Genomic DNA, 17200 nt, shown 5'->3' with positions numbered 1-17200 from the left:
AATGATCTCATGGATTAGGAAAGATCTCATTAACCCATCAAGACTTAATGTTGACCAGTCTCTTGCTTTTATCACTGTTATAACTTTGTTCTCCCAATTTTTTGGCAATGATCAAAGGACTTTTCTGACAATTTATGCATTAGTATAAGTCTTTCCAAGAGATTTAAGACTATTTATAATATTTGTAAAGCAAGTGAACATTTGGGATATGTTCTCATCAAGCTTCATCTTGAAGAACTCATAGTTATGAACAAGCAAACTCACTCTAGATTCTTTTGACTTAAGTGGTTCCCTCATGAGTTATAATAAGTTTATCCTAAATTTCTTTGCCATTGTACAAGTGCATATTTTGTTAAACTCAGTAGCATCAAGTGCACAATACAACATATTAACAGCTTTGGCATTGGATTGAATATCCTTATAATCAGCTGTCACGACCCAACCCCAGGGACTAAGGGTTGGAATCGCAACTTACTAACTTATTCTAATTGTAGCAAATTAAACTGCACAAGCGGAAATAAAAATAATTAAACAGGAAATTATTCCATTTTACTATTTTAATAAGAGAAAATACATTTATAGGGCTTTTATTATTTTATTATTCAGTGATCGACCCCAGGTAGAACAAAAAGGAGCAAAAACATAAATAAATAAATAAATAAGGAAGAAAGATTAAAAAAAAAATGAAAAAGAAAAGGTGGTTCAACATCAATCCACGTGCGGGTTCCATTTTGTGAGTTATGGGTTTCCCCTACATCTCGTCACCTAAAATGGTAACAGCTATAAGCACATAGCAGAGTGAGAAATATTATGCCAAGAGTACAGGGAATACAAAATAACCTTGGATAGTTAGTTTAGCCAAAACATTTACATAACTTAATTTGGTAAATAAATCATTTAAGTGGCAGAAACTGAAATACAGAAATTATGAAAGTAAATAACCATAACTACAGTACAGAATAGAACATAACAGAGGTCACATAAGTGACAATCAGAATAGAGGTCAATGGATCCATGACAAACAGAGGACCACAAAGTGGCCAAACAAAGGCTAATGGCTATTTAAGTCCCTCAAAGCGTGGGACTCTCGTGGTGGTACTTACAAAACATAATTGTTTATAAGGTTATAGTCAAATATTCTTGAAAATATAAACAAACATATCCATGGATTTCATTTTAAGTAAATAGGGTTTATAAAATAATTCACGTAACTGAAATATTTCTAAAACATAACTTGAATTAATATAAATTATAAAATATAACTTGTATAAAATGAATTATGGTAACTCAAAACATACGTGAAACATATAATGGTAACTGAAGGTATAATATAACTGACCTTAATATTGACCCTTAGCCTTTCTTTTACTAACACAACCTTCCTATTTACGTACCTCTCCCTCTTTTTTCTTTTCTTTCTTTTCTTTTTCTTTTCTTTCTCACCGATTTCAGTAACTCTATGGCTTTTGATCTGTTCTTCCCCATTTATAGGGAAGTAGAAGTGCCCTGTGGCTGACACGTGGCGATCTTGTCGATTCTCGAGTCTTTTTTCATAATTCACCCAGATCTGCTTCATTAAAACTGTAGATTATCACTTATCTAAATATATATATATATAAGATAATTACATTTTAGCCCAGATTATTAATATAACTATATAAATAAATTAATCCCTAACTAAATTATACTTTATCGTTTACCTATAGAAAATTATTTATTTATTTTACTACGACACCCACTATTATTATTATTATTATTATTATTATTATTATTATTATTATTATTTACTTTTACTTTTGTATTTATTTATTTACTATCTTTAACTCTAATTTGACCCAACTAGTATTATAATTTCATATTTGTGTTAATTTGGCCCCAAATAATAAACCCTAATTAATCTCATATTTGATAACCCAATGCCGAATTAGATTTATATATTTATTTATTTAATATATATCATCACATACAACCATAAGTATATTTAACTATAATTATTTATGTGGTATTTAATTAAACGTTCAAGATGTCATATCAGTACTAGTCCACTCACTTTCAAGTTTTGGAACTAACAAACCATCTATGGTTTTGGTAGGGACTTTAGGACCATCACATATAATTTTTCAAACCTCATAGCCAATAGATTGGATATGCATAATCATACGAGTATTCCAATGGTTGAAATTTGTGCCATTGAAGAAAGGTGGTCGGTTTGAGGCTTGACCTTCAGGAAGAGAGGAGCTGGGGGTTGACATAGATCACTCTAAGATGATTAAGTCACAATACTAGAGACGAGGCTTTGATACCAATTGTTATACAAGAAGGCAACCCAAGAGGGGGGTGAATTGGGTAATTAAAAATTTGACAAAAAAAAAAAAGATTTCAAAAGATTAAGGATTAAATGCAGATGATAGTCAATGAATACACAGAAAATAAAAGAGAGAGAGAAGGAAGAACACAACACAAGGATTTCTAATGGTTTGACTCACTGGCCTACGTCCACTCCTCAAGAGACTTCTTAGAGAATTTCTTCACTAAGAATCAATACACCACAAAGCTTCACCTAGCTTATGGATTTTTACAAAGGACTTACTTCAATCTGTTAAAATCTACCATCATCTACTCCACCTACTACACCTACCACCACCTACTACCACCTACTACACACCTACTACACACCTACCACTACCACCTACTCCACCTATTCCACTACATCTCCTATATAAGGAACCCCTCACCATTTGTAATAGAATATATATATATCAATCAATAATACATCAATTTTAACATGGTATCAGAGCTATAAGATTTAGGCCTATACTCCTTTCTTTCCGGCGGGCAGCCGGCCGGCAACCTTGCCTTCGCTGCCCGCGGGAGTTTTTCAACACATACCACAAACACATACCACAAACTCTTCTTTCTTTGTTTCCTCATCTTCATCGTCACTAATTTCTTTCTCTGTGGTCTTCTCTGTCCAGAGGTAGATTGGGTAGCTAATGAACTCAGAGTGCTTCTTCACAAGTTCCTTCAACTTGGACATACTCCCTGCATTGGAGTTGGCGGATGCATGTTCATCCCCATCAAAATCATCAACCATTAGAGTGCTTCTTCACAAGTTCCTTCAGTTGATGTCTGTTCAGAACATTCAGATTGGCCATGAAAGCACTCTGTGCTTGTCCCTGACCACTGTTGCTTATAAGCCTCAATCGCTTGAGCCACAAGCTCTAAACACAGAGGAAGCGCGCGCTGGAACACCTGAATCTTACGATGCTCCTCTTGACGAGCCTCAATATATTCTTGAAATTTCTGCATTTCTGCATCGCCTTCCGCCACCACTCCGCCGCCGTGCTTGCTTTCTACTTCTTGAGCGTCTAACAGATTCCCTGTTCGAAACCATTCTTTTCATGCGTTTTACATCAATAGTCGGTTCGGTGCTCTGTTCACAAGGACCAGCTTCTGTCTCTGGCTCCTCATCATCTCGATCGTTGTGTCTCTCTCTCTCTCTCTCATATTTTCACTTTCACACCCACAATCTTTTTTTTAATATTTCAGCCTTTTCCTTATTTTTTATTCTTCAACCCACCTGGCATGTCTCTTCCTGATTTTTATTTTCGTTTATCATCATCACAATACACTCATCTTTTATCCCCTATTTATTTTAATACTTCCCATTATTTCTTTTCAACTTTTCTTCTACCAACCTGTTCCCCATTGATTTTATATAAAAAAAAAACAAAAAAAATAATAATATATATATATATATATATATATCTATATATTCTGATTACTTTTCACACATATATTCTTTCTATTTCTTTCTTTTTTATTTCTCTTTCATTTTATTTTTCATCTTTTTTTTCATTATTATTTCTTTGCACGAACACAAAAAAAAAAAAAACAAAAAACAAAAAAAACAAAAAAAAGAGGAAGAAGACGAACTGCACACCATCTTATTTTATTCATGTCGGGGCTCACCCCGATCACCATTTTACACCACACAAAAAAAAAAACACAAAAAAAAAACAACAAAAAAAAAAAAAAAAAAAACAAAACACAACCAACCAAAACACAACACCCCAAGATTTGTTTTCTTTTCTGCAGCCGGCCACCCACCGACCTCATTTCTTCGCCTATTCCGCCGGCCTTTTCTTCTTGCCTCCGTCCTGGGCGGCCCTTGACGGTGTTGCCTCCGTGTTTCCCACTCCACTGGGCACGATCACTCCACCCTGCTCCTCCACTCCAGCATATGGCGGACCTCCAAATCGGAACATCACGGTGGCCTTCCGCTTCAGCTCCTTATTTTCCGCCTTTAGCACACTTATCTCTGCTCGCGCATCCTTATACATGCGTTGGAGCAGAGCCAGTTGGGCGTTTAACTGCTGCACCTCAGTTGTCCTACTCTGCAGCCGGTGCGACAAGTTTGTGACCGCCGTCATGGTCTCCAAACATGACTTCAAAGTATACTGATTGGCCTCAATATCTGTTTGCACTGCCATTTTTTGCTCCACCGACCGCATAGGGAAGTTCAATGGCGCAAAACCAGAGGCGCTTGGTTGAGGTTCACTGGCCACCGCACCAGTTATCTCTCTTGTTGACTCGTTGAGGTCGGGAAAGAGAGTGAGCAGACCACGGGACGAAGAGGCCATATTCTGGGTAGCTGAACGGGAAGACGAGGCCATGTTATGGGTTGCTGAGTGTTTCAGAGAAGGGTTGGTTACAGAGTGTTTACAGAGTGTTTCAAGATTTGCAGCTCTTAGCGACAAGCTCTCAGAGAACGAAGAGATTTCAACTGGTTTGTTATGCTTCCAAGCCTCAGCCTCCGCTTCGGTTTATAAAGACCATGATGAAGAGGCAGACACGCGCATCATGCGCCGCTCGGCGCTAGACGACAACATAGGCGCTCCTTTTGATGGCACGCCTTTTGACAGATTGGGCACACCTTTTGAGGGTGCGACTTTTTAGGGGTCCGACAAGACTCTGTAAACTGTCCCGACATTGATTCCGGTTAGCTCCTTCATGGGTCCGACAAGACTCTGTAAACTGTCCCTACATTGATTCCGGTTAGCTCCTTCATGGGTCCGACAAGACTCTGTAAACTGTCCCGACATTGATTCCGGTTAGTTTCTACAAGGGTCCAGCAAGACTCCGTAAACTGTCACAACAACTGTCACAACATTGTCTGCTACAACGGTCCGACATGACCCCATAAACTGTCTTCTACATCAGTCCGACACGAGTCAGTGTCTTCTACATTGGTCTGCCATAACCATACAGTCTTCTACAACGGTCTGACACGACCATACAGTGTCTCCTATCCATTTTTTATTTTTCAGATTATTTTCTTGTTTTGTTACTCTCTCCAAACTCAAGTTGGTTAGTTCCTATCCCCCTTGAGTTTGCGGGGGGATGTTAAAATCTACCATCACCTACTCCACCTACTACACCTACCACCACCTACTACCACCTACTACACACCTACCACTACCACCTACTCCACCTACTCCACTACATCTCCTATATAAGGAACCCCTCACCATTTGTAATAGAATATATATATCAATCAATAATACATCAATTTTAACAAACACAATCTGTTGAGAACCTCACTTTACAAGAGTTTCACTTAGAAAATAGGGAACAATAATAAGAGGTATAACTGTCCTCTTTTACAAATATTCTCTCTCAAAAGATAGATATGAAAGTGTAAGCTCACAGGTTATTTAAGACTCACTCAGATGTGAAAATGGAAGTACAATGGAGTATATTGAATGCTCTTGATTGCTCTTGAATGCTCTAAGTTTATTGTATTAAAGAAATGTGTTATTCGAACAAGGAGAGCTTCTTCTTTATAACGTTAATGGCTTCTAGCTCTTGGAGAGAGGTAGAGACACATATTCTAACCGTTGGAGCAAATCATGGAAGATATCTTCTAGTTGTGTTTGATCAGAGTATGGAGAAGGCAGACTGTAGACAGGTCTTAGGAAAAGAAGGATCATTAAAAGCTCAAGCTTTTCATTTAATGCTCTCCTTCATAGGTCAATTTCTTGGAGAGGATATGGTGCCAGAAAATCTGCTCAGGGGTCAGAAAAGATGACATATTCTGCACATGGATCAGAAAAGGTGGCTGAGGATTAATCTGTGTCAATTTAGATCTGATTTGGTAGGTGGGATTTTTTAAACCCAGATTTACAGGTGTCGACCCCTGCAGATTGGGTGTCGACCTTTTGCTTTATTCTCTTCTCTGAGTTGAGTTCCAGGTGTTTCTGGTGTCAACCCTTATCATTCTTGGTGTCGACCCTTGCTATCTTAGTGTCGACCCTTACTTCTGGAACACTTAGACATTTTGAACTTCACTATGGTGTCGACCCTTACTATTTTGGTGTCAACCCTTAGAACTGTTTCAAGCATAAATAGAATTTTGCAAACATGTGCTAATCTTATGTTTTTAAGGGGTTAAAAACCATTGAAAAACAACACTCTAGAATCATAAATCTTCTAGAAACATTAAAGCACAATTTGTATACTATTATTTTGAAAACATGAATAATAAAATGAATTCTAAATATTTGTCAATAATCAAAATCAATAAGAATTTAAAGTTGAATAACCTCGGGGCTAACAATTTGAACTCAATCCGAAGGGGACCCGGCCCCCAACCCCGATTAGAATCATTTTTTCCCAAAAAATACCCCTAACGGGCCGAGGATGGTATTCAAAAATGAATCCCCGACAATTTTCAGGCCAGAAACGGTGATACGTTCCCCAGTCCCGGCTTGTCACCGTCCCCATTTCCCCCGAACTGAAATTATTATTATACTCCCATATATATATAAACCAAACCCTCACACACCCTTACGCACAAGCCTCTCAGACTGTCTCATCTCTCTCTATCTTCGTCTCTCTCTCTAAAACCCTTCCATCATCGCCGATCTCTCTCTAAAGCCCTTCCATCACCACCGATCTCTCTTCTTTCTCACCAAAACACTGACTTCTCCATTTCCTCTTCTAGCTCACCTCCTCCTCCATCATCCCCTCAAAGCCCTAGGGTTAGAATTTTGCACCACTGCAAAGGCTCGTCGGCGACAGTAGGCGAACACATCTAGCGAACGAGTCAACTGACGAGGGTTCGGAGTTCGACAACATTTGGCCCGAAAAGGTTCTAGTTTCTGATCCGACCTGGTGCAATCAAACTCTCTCTCACACTCTCTCTCTCTCTCTCTCTATGATCTGTGAGAACAACTCAGATCTAAATTTTTTTTTGCTAGGGTTTTCTTAGATCTGATAGATACATATAAATATATATATATATATATATATCTGTGTGTGTCTGTGTGTGTGTGTGTGAGTGTAATGAACAACAACAACAACAAAAATGAACAATTTCAGAGCTTGTATATGCAAAGAGTTAGGGTTTTCAAGAGTTAGGGTTTTTAGATATTTAAATTTAGATATTCAAAAACAAAGAGTGAGAGAGAGAGATAGAGAGCTCCGAGGTGAAGAAAGAGTCCCTTCAGATGCCTGTTGTTAATGAACAATTTCAGATCTTTTTTTTTCTTTTTCTTTTTTAAGTTGATGATTGTTGTTGATGATGATGAATCATACTGAAAATCGATTAAATTTTTTTGTTGTTCTTGTGTTGAACAAAATTTAAAAATAAAAATAAAAAATGGTTGAGGATTTTTAGGAGGCGGGGACAGGGATTATTTACCTTCGGGGATCGAGGACGTGGAGTGTAATCCCCAGCCCCACCCCGACCCAACCCGACCCATTGTTATTCCTAATAAGGAGGTGGATTCCCTCATTCAATCACTGTTTTGGACTGGACAGGTCTGTTTTAGCCTATGGGGTTCACCTCTGGTCTCATTTTTATAATTTAAACTGTTCATTTTGTTAGATATTTCATGTATTTCATCCATAAAAAAAATTAGGTCGATCGGATAACTCTACAATTCAATTTATCATATTTGTCATAAAAAACAATGTATGATTTTTTTTTGTTTTTGTCATCTATTTTTTTTATCAAAAAATTGATAAATTAAACTAATTATAATTATTAGATCGATTTAATTTTTTATATAAATAAATACATAAAATACTTGACAAAATAAAAAGTCTAAATTATTAAAACAAGAGCGGTGGTGAATCCTACCACCTGAAATAGTCCCTCCCAGTCTGATATATTGACCGGAGAATCCTCTCCTTCATACAAAGCGACAACAAACATGTGCTCATATCTATATCTATTTTTCAATTTTTCTGAAATTGACTATTTTTTTAATTTATTAAACATATTTTTTTATTAGAGAAAAATAGATTGTGTACACCTAGAAAGAAGCGCATAGTAAAAAATATTATGTCTCCATGTTAGTTATGCTACTTTGTGGTAAAAATTATGAATTAACAAATTTATGGTACACCATAAAATTAAAGTTACAAACTAACGTTGTGGTTATAGCATGTGGTGTAAATATTACAAATTATTTGTTGTGAAAAATATTATAAACCATTTTAATAAGAAATGTAGTGTTTATTACACAACATTGTGATTATATTACTTACATTAAGATGAAATGCATAAGATATGCTTACTTTTAAGAGTGTGCGAAGCCCCTCTCCATTATGATTTGTCTGTATATTTTTCTCCTGTGTAAAGATTATTATCCTCCTTGCATGGATACTATATTCCTTTTGAGATTCGTCTTGCAAAAATGTTTAGAAGTTCTAAATTATGAGCTCTAAAGGAGCTCTAGGGGGTGGATCCCACTCATTAATGTGATATTTTGGCCTTAGTTTTTCTTTTTCTTTTTCTTTTTTGAATTTCCATCTTATTAGTGCTCAATTAGAACTCCTAAATTAGAGGGATGAATCATTGTTGTTCATCTTGTACTCTCATGTACAACTTTATTGAATAATTTACTATTGAAGGAGTAATACATTAAATCTTATGTTTGTTGATTAAAAAAAAAACCCAACAAGATGGACTTTCTTGCTTGTTAAGATTTTATAATATTGTGATAAAAAATTATAATAGTAATAAAAATATAATTGGATAAATTAAAATCTATATTTATATATAAAGAAAATGGACTTTTTAAGAACAATGATTGTGGAAGCCCCAAACTCCCAACTAATTTTGTTAATTTGTTAATTGTTATAGAAATTTAAAAAAAAAAATCTATTGGTTAGTTCCTTAAGTCAAAATCCAAAAATAAAAAAAGTAATAATTATCTACAATTTTGAATTTTAAAAATTCAAAACAATATGATAAGTCATCCTCACTCTTTCCAAAAATAATGTTGATCAAAACAATTCAAATAATAAAAAAAAGGCACTAATTATCTATGATTTTGAATTTCAAAATTCAAAATAATATGATAAGCCACCTTCATCCCACTCTCAGCTTTTCCCAAAATAATATAAATTTTAAATTTTAAAAACCCAATCAAATTAAAAATTTAATATAATTCTCTCTTTAAAATACTCAATATTTGATCTTTTTTCTAACACAGCCAACTCCTCCCCAAATGTACTGATACAATGGTTATTCTCTCTCTTTACCAATAGTCTAAACTTATTTCAAGTTTGTTTGTTTGTGATTTATTTATTTACTAGCGTATGCCCGTGCCTGAAGGCACGGTGTAAATAATATTGGGATTAGAATATAATTGTAATCCCAACCCTTAAATCTTATTATATAGATTATAAATTTAATATAAAAACACTTTCATGAGGCAAACAAACCCTGCTGTCAAACTAATAAATGTTAACATAAATTTCAGAACATAAACCTTACACTTTGGATCATTTACCATGTGTATTATTAAGAAATCAAGACAAAATGACATACCTGAATCCATTGATGAACGGTTAAACGGAAGCGTGATTATCAATGAACTCTTTGTTATTGATTATGTTATTGCCTTCTAATCCTTTCCCCTTTGGTGCCTTATGTTTCTCCTTGAGAGGATTTAGAAAGAAAAATGACAGTGTTCTTATTTTTCCACTTGGGAAGGAATAGGGACCATAACCTTTTAAAGGTTGTAATTGGTTTTCAAAACTGAAAGGTTGTGGAAGTTCAAAAGGAATGAAAATCAACTTTAACCATTATTGGTTTTAATTTCTATTTATTGGTTTTCAAAACTGAAAGGTTGTGGAAGTTCAAAAGGAATGAAAACCAACTTTAACCAATATGTTTTAATTTCTATTTCTGCCCCTCATAGAAATAGAAATTATACAACTAGTATCTACACATTAGGTCCATAACACATATACCCTTAAGCCTATTAACTAAATTGAATCACTTAAATTGTAGGCTTCTTATAAATGATAACACCACATTTAATTATGTGGTCCCATTGAGACATTATCTAACAATCTCCCACTGGACCACATATGTATCCTGAAAAATGTGCTTAACTTTAGTGAGCTCAGAAATTTGTTATCATAACTTGAGGGTATCCAAACAATCTTGTCCATTAACTATATTAATATAGGATCAAAGCGGTCTTCGTTACATCAATCGTAACTCGACCCACCAATGGTCACGTATACTAATACAGCTAAATGACATAGATCAATCATGGATGCGTAGCATGGAAATTACATGTGATGTGATCCATACATGCCTATTTCCAACTGGTCCTACTTAACTTTATTGAGATCAATACTTCATAATACGTAACAGAGCGTAATAAACTAAATATTTCATTTCTGCAGAAATTAATCTAATTACATAGATAAAACTCAAGGCTGACATAAAGCAGTAATATGAATACAAACTCCCACTAAACCAGAATGTTCTCAAATAGAACAACACCCATCTGAGCAGTGTGCTCATGAAAGACCTTGGGTGGCAGTCCCTTCGTAAGTGGATCTGCTATCATGGAGTTTGTCCCAATGTGCTCTATGGAAATCTGTCCACTCTGCACTCTTTCTTTTACAACTAGGAACTTGATATCAATATGCTTTGATTTTGTCGAGCTCCTGTTGTTATTGGAATATAAAACTGCAAACTTATTGTCACAATATAACTTAAGTGGTCTTGCAGTGCCTTCCAAAATACGCAACCCAGTGACAAAATTCCGCAGCCATATCCCTTGGTTTGATGCCTCATAACATGCTACAAATTCTGCGGCCATGGTGGATGAAGCTATGAGCGTCTGCTTTGCAGACCTCCAAGAAATTGCTCCGCCAGCTAATAGATAAATATAGCCTGATGTGGATTTCCTACTGTCTTGGCATCCAGCAAAATCGGAGTCGAAATATCCAATGACCTCTAACTTATCCGATCTCCTATATGTGAGCATATATTCCTTTGTTCTCTGTAAATATCGCATAACACGCTTGACTGCTTTCCAATGATCCATGCCAGGATTACTTAAATATCTGCCTAACATGCCAACTATAAACGCAATATCCAGACGCGTACATACTTGAGCATACATTAGACTCCCTACAGCCGAGGCATAAGGAATCTTCTGCATTTCTTGAATTTCAAGACTGTTCTTCGGGCATTGGCTGAGACTAAACATGTCTCCCTTAGCAACCGGGATTTCACCTGATTTACAATTTTGCATGCCAAATCTATTGAGTACTTTTTCGATATAGCTCCTTTGTGATAATCCCAGAATACCCCGAGAACGATCTCGGAGTATTTCGATTCCTAATACAAAGGAAGCATCACCAAGATCTTTCATTTCAAAATTCTTAGATAGAAATCTCTTGGTGTCATGCAATAAGTTTATATCGTTTGTGGCAAGCAATATGTCGTCAACATATAAAACCAAAAATATGTGTTTACTCCCACTGAACTTGTGATACACACATTCATCAACAACATTAGTTTCAAAACCATACGAAGTGAGAATTTGATGAAATTTGAAGTACCACTGACGAGAAGCTTGTTTGAGTCCATAGATGGATTTAGTCAATTTGCAAACCATATTCTTTGGGTCTCCTGACACAAAGTTTTCTGGCTGCACCATATAAATTGTTTCTTTAATGTCACCATTAAGAAAAGCTGTTTTGACATCCATCTGATGCAACTCAAGATCAAACTATGCAACAAGCGCCATAATTGTCCTAAAAGAATCTTTCGAAGAAACTGGAGAGAAAGTTTCTTTAAAGTCAATTCCTTCTTTTTGAGTAAAGCCTTTGGCTACAAGACGTGCCTTATACCTCTCCACATTACCATTTGAATCCCTTTTGGTTTTAAATATCCATTTACAACCTACGGGCTTCGTACCAACTGGTAATGAGACAAGTTCCCAAACTTTGTTGTCTTGCATAGACTTATATTCTTCATTCATGGCTTCTATCCACTTATGAGAGTTGGAACTTTCCATGGCTTGACGAAAGTTGATTGGATCATCTTTCGACATTCCATTTTCTACCTCATGTTCCTGGAGATATACAATATAATCATCTGAAAATGCAAATCTCCTTTCTCTGGTGGATTGCCTTAATGGCACAGATTCTTGAGGTTGAGGTTGTAGAGTTTGTTCCTCAGGAACAATTACCTCATCTTGAATGGGGGTTTGAACTATATTATCTTGAACAACATTGTCTGGTTGAGGATTTGAAATTACTTCTCGAGCAATGACAGGTATAGGAACCTGTGATTGGTCAAAAGTAGTAGTAGGAAGTGGGATTACTCCTGCTTCCACCTCAAAGACAATGTCTCTAACTGGATTTCTCCCCCCAAACTCAACATCCTCAAAAAATGTTGCAATTCCCGTCTCAAATATTGACCTATTTGTGGGATCATAAAACTTGTAACCCCGTGATCGTTCGGCATAGCCAATAAAGTAGCTGCTAATGGTTTTAGAGTCCAATTTTCATTCATGAGGCTTATAAGGCCTCGCCTCAGCAGGACACCCCCACACATGCAAATGTTTTAGACTAGGCTTTCGCCCAACCCAAAGCTCATAAGGTGTTTTTACAACTGCTTTAGTTGGCACCCGATTTAAGATATAAGTTGCTGTCTTTAGAGCCTCACCCCAGAGGGACTCTGGTAAAGTAGAATGACTGATCATACTTCTTACCATATCCTTAAGAGTCCGGTTTCGTCTCTCAGATACACCATTCATGCTAGGTGATCCTGGCGTGGTGTATTGTGGGACGATTCCACATTCCTCCAGGTATTTTGCAAACGGTCCTGGACGTTGTTCACCTGATCCATCATATCTGCCATAGTATTCACCACTACGGTCAGACCTGACACTTTTAATCCGTTTGTTGCCTTAAATTTTTTGAATACGTCCAAAGACTGTGATTTCTCATGGATAAGAAATAGATACCCATATCTGGAATAGTCGTCTATGAATGTGATAAAATATTGTTGACCATTCCAAGACGCCATAGGGAATGGGCCACAAATGTCCGTATGAATTAATTCTAAGACATCTGTAGTCCTATGGGCACCATATTTCTTTATTTTCGTCTGTTTTCCCTTGATACACTCAACACAGACATCAAAATCTGAAAAATCAAGAGAGTCCAAAATTCCATCAAACACAAGGCGCTCAACTCTAGATTTAGAGATGTGACCTAGGCGTTTGTGCCATAATGAGGCTGAATTTTCCTTAGTTAATGTACGCTTTGTACCTCGTGATTCCACGTGCAAGGTTGCATTATAAGATGCAATAGTTTCAAGCAAATATAGATTATCAAACACATTAAGTAAACCAGTACCAACAACATTGGAATTAATAGACATACTAAACTTCATATTTCCAAAAGAACAATAATATCCCAATTTGTCCAATACAGAAACAGAAATTAAATTCCGTCTAAAGGACGGTACAACAAAAGTGTCTAATAAATCCAAATAATAACCGGTTTTCAGTAATAATCTAAAGTGCGCTATTGCCTGCACTTCTATTGACTTGCCATCACCCACAAAGATGTATCTTTCAGCATCAGTTGGCTTTCTGTAGTTCAGGCAACCCTACATAGAAACACATATGTGAGTAGTAGCACCAGAATCTACCCACCAAGTGTTTCTTGGTACTGAAGCTAAATTTATTTCAGAACAGACCAAAACATGAAATGTACCTTTCTTTACACGCCAGGTGACGTATTTGGCACAATCCTTCTTTCTGTGTCCGGGCTTGCCACAAAAGAAACAACCATCCTGCACTTTCTGTTTCTTTGGTTCCGGACCCTGAGGAATAGCAACTTCCTTTCCCTTATGCTTTCTTTTGCCCGTATGCTTGGAGGTGCTTGCCAGATGAGCACTTTCAGTCCTTTCTTGCTTCAATCTCTCTTCCTCTTGCACACAAAATGAAATGAACTCATTGAGAATCCATTTCTCCTTCTGGCAGTTATAACTAACCTTAAATTGGTTAAATTGTGCAGGAAGAGAGATGAGAACTAAATGCACGAGCAAATCATCAGATAGGTCGAGCTTTAGTGCCTTAAATTTTGAAGCAAGATGAGACATTTCCATGATGTACTCATGAACATTACCCTTGCCTTTATACTTTATTGAAATCAAGCTTGCTAAAAGCGTGCTTGTTTCAGTCTTATCGTTTTTAGCAAAACGCTTTTGAATTTCTGAAAGAAATTCACCGGCAACGATAACATCCTCTGTTATTGCACCCCGAAAAACTTCTGGAATCCCACGCTTCATGATCATAAGACTTAGCCTGTTAGAACGATCCCACTTTTCAAAGTACACAATTTCCTCAGGAGTACTTTGTGCAGTGAGAGCATTCGGTTTTGGCATCCTTAATGCCAAGTCTATGTCCATGCAGCCGAGAACAACCAATATGTTCTCTTTCCAGTCCTTAAAGTTTGTTCCATTTAACATTGGAACATTGTTCATGTTGGCAGAGATTGAAGTAGTCGACATTAAAGCTGAATAGAAAAGAAAATAAAAGGAATAAACAATTATGCTCACATTAAGTTACCAAACAGATAATCTCTAAATAAATTAATTTAATGACAACATCTCAAGATACCTAGCACAACATTAATGCCAAGCCTTTGGGTAGTGATATTAACTGTAAGTGGTATTCTTGTTATAATGATCAAATATTGGCAATAAGTTATGTCAAATAACAAATCTATCTTTTGATGGATTTATTATTCACATTAGGTTTTCTTGACAATTGGCACATGTTTATCACCACAAAATATGTGTGTAATTCTGCCAAGTCTTAATCATGTCTTTGGACTGACAAATACCCGCATGAGATACACAGACATGAACTTCAAAACATTCCATATAAAACAATCTAGACAAGAGAGATCACTTTTGTGACATCTTGTTTGAATTGACTTATATTGAGAGTGTTAGAAAATTAAATTTCTGTAGACGTTGTATGAAATTACATTAAATTTAAAGATTTCTAAATTTGTGACCCCGTATATGTTATATAATCTGCAGCAATTCCAATTATATATATACATATATAAATAGAATTGACGGGTCCAAAAAACAAATAGTTTTTTTTTTTTTTATGATGTTCAAAATTAAACCGATCAAATCACAAGATATATCTATATATATAAATACATGATGTTTATCCATTTGAGAGAAAAAAAAAAAACTGCCCACCGAATCATTTTACAATTCCAGAAAAAAGATTTCCATTTTCACAGAACAAAACAGGAAAAAACAGAATTTACATCCATAAGAAAATTCAGAATCTGATTCCAGGAAACTAAATAGAATGAATAAAGCATATCAATTCTAATAAGACACATGATATGCATGCTCTGATACCAATTGTTAACATAAATTTCAGAACATAAACCTTACACTTTGGATCATTTACCATGTGTATTATCAAGAAATCAAGACAAAATGACATACCTAAATCCATTGATGAACGGTTAAACGGAAGCGTGATTATCAATGAACTCTTTGTTATTGATTATGTTATTGCCTTCGAATCCTTTCCCCTTTGGTGCCTTATGTTTCTCCTTTAGAGGATTTAGAAAGAAAAATGGCAGTGCTCTTATTTTTCCACTTGGGAAGGAATAGGGGCCATAACCTTTTAAAGGTTGTAATTGGTTTTCAAAACTGAAAGGTTGTGGAAGTTCAAAAGGAATGAAAACCAACTTTAACCATTATTGGTTTTGATTTCTATTTATTGGTTTTCAAAACTGAAAGGTTGTGGAAGTTCAAAAGGAATGAAAACCAACTTTAACCAATATGTTTTAATTTCTATTTCTGCCCCTCATAGAAATAGAAATTATACAACTAGTATCTACACATTAGGTCCATAACACATATACCCTTAAGCCTATTAACTAAATTGAATCACTTAAATTGTAGGCTTCTTATAAATGATAACACCACATTTAATTATGTGGTCCCATTGAGACATTATCTAACAATAAATAGACAAATATCATTGTATATGAGCCAATATGCAAAAACATTTTGATGAACACTATGATATTGTTTTTTGCACATAAATTGCTTCATACGGACAACATAAGTGCTTCACTGAAACAGTGAATAGAACTCACTTGAGAAGATGGGATGCCATCAGTAACTCAAGCTCTCCACCCCATACATAAGGTTTTCGAATTCTTTCCACATACGCATCAAAGTCTCCTTCAATGAACCTAAAACCCATGAAGAGAATGAATAAACACTTGCATTCAAATTTAACCATGTGCAATAACACTACCTATACACTTATCAAAAAGCTCACCATTCAGTCTCTTTCCGCCTCGTTAAGACTTCATCCAGAACCTACAAATCACACTAACTAATGTACTTCAAAAAAAATAAAAATCAAGTTAAACCATACCTACTGTTTTCAATGTGTTTGATGGAGGAAGTCTTGAATTGCAGCAAAGGAAAAGGTTGTACACAACTAAATTATCAATCTCAAGGGAAAATGTTGATTTAAAGGCTTGATTTGAACTCACCTAAAGAAGCAAGCAACTGGCAGTTAACAAAATCAAGTGGTCTGCCACGACCCCTTTTGGAAGAAGAGGACTCAGAAGAAGAAAAAGAAGAAGGAAAAGGAGGCGAGAAAGAAAAATCTGGTGGTGGTGATGATATAGATGGCAGTTTCAAGTTACCATCTGATTCATACTTTCGTGGCCTCCCTTTCTTCTTCACAAAGATAATATAAAAAATCTATACAATTTATAAAAAATCTATATCCAGATTCTTTGTAAAAAATCTATATATAAATAAAAAATCTATACAATCTATATCTAAATAAAATCTATACAA

Source organism: Camellia sinensis, chromosome 15 (assembly GCF_055761805.1).
Source record: "Camellia sinensis isolate YWXY chromosome 15, ASM5576180v1, whole genome shotgun sequence".
NCBI classification, from domain to species: Eukaryota; Viridiplantae; Streptophyta; class Magnoliopsida; order Ericales; family Theaceae; genus Camellia; species Camellia sinensis.
The sequence above is the reverse complement of the archived record's forward strand: the minus strand, read 5'-3'. Positions refer to the sequence as shown.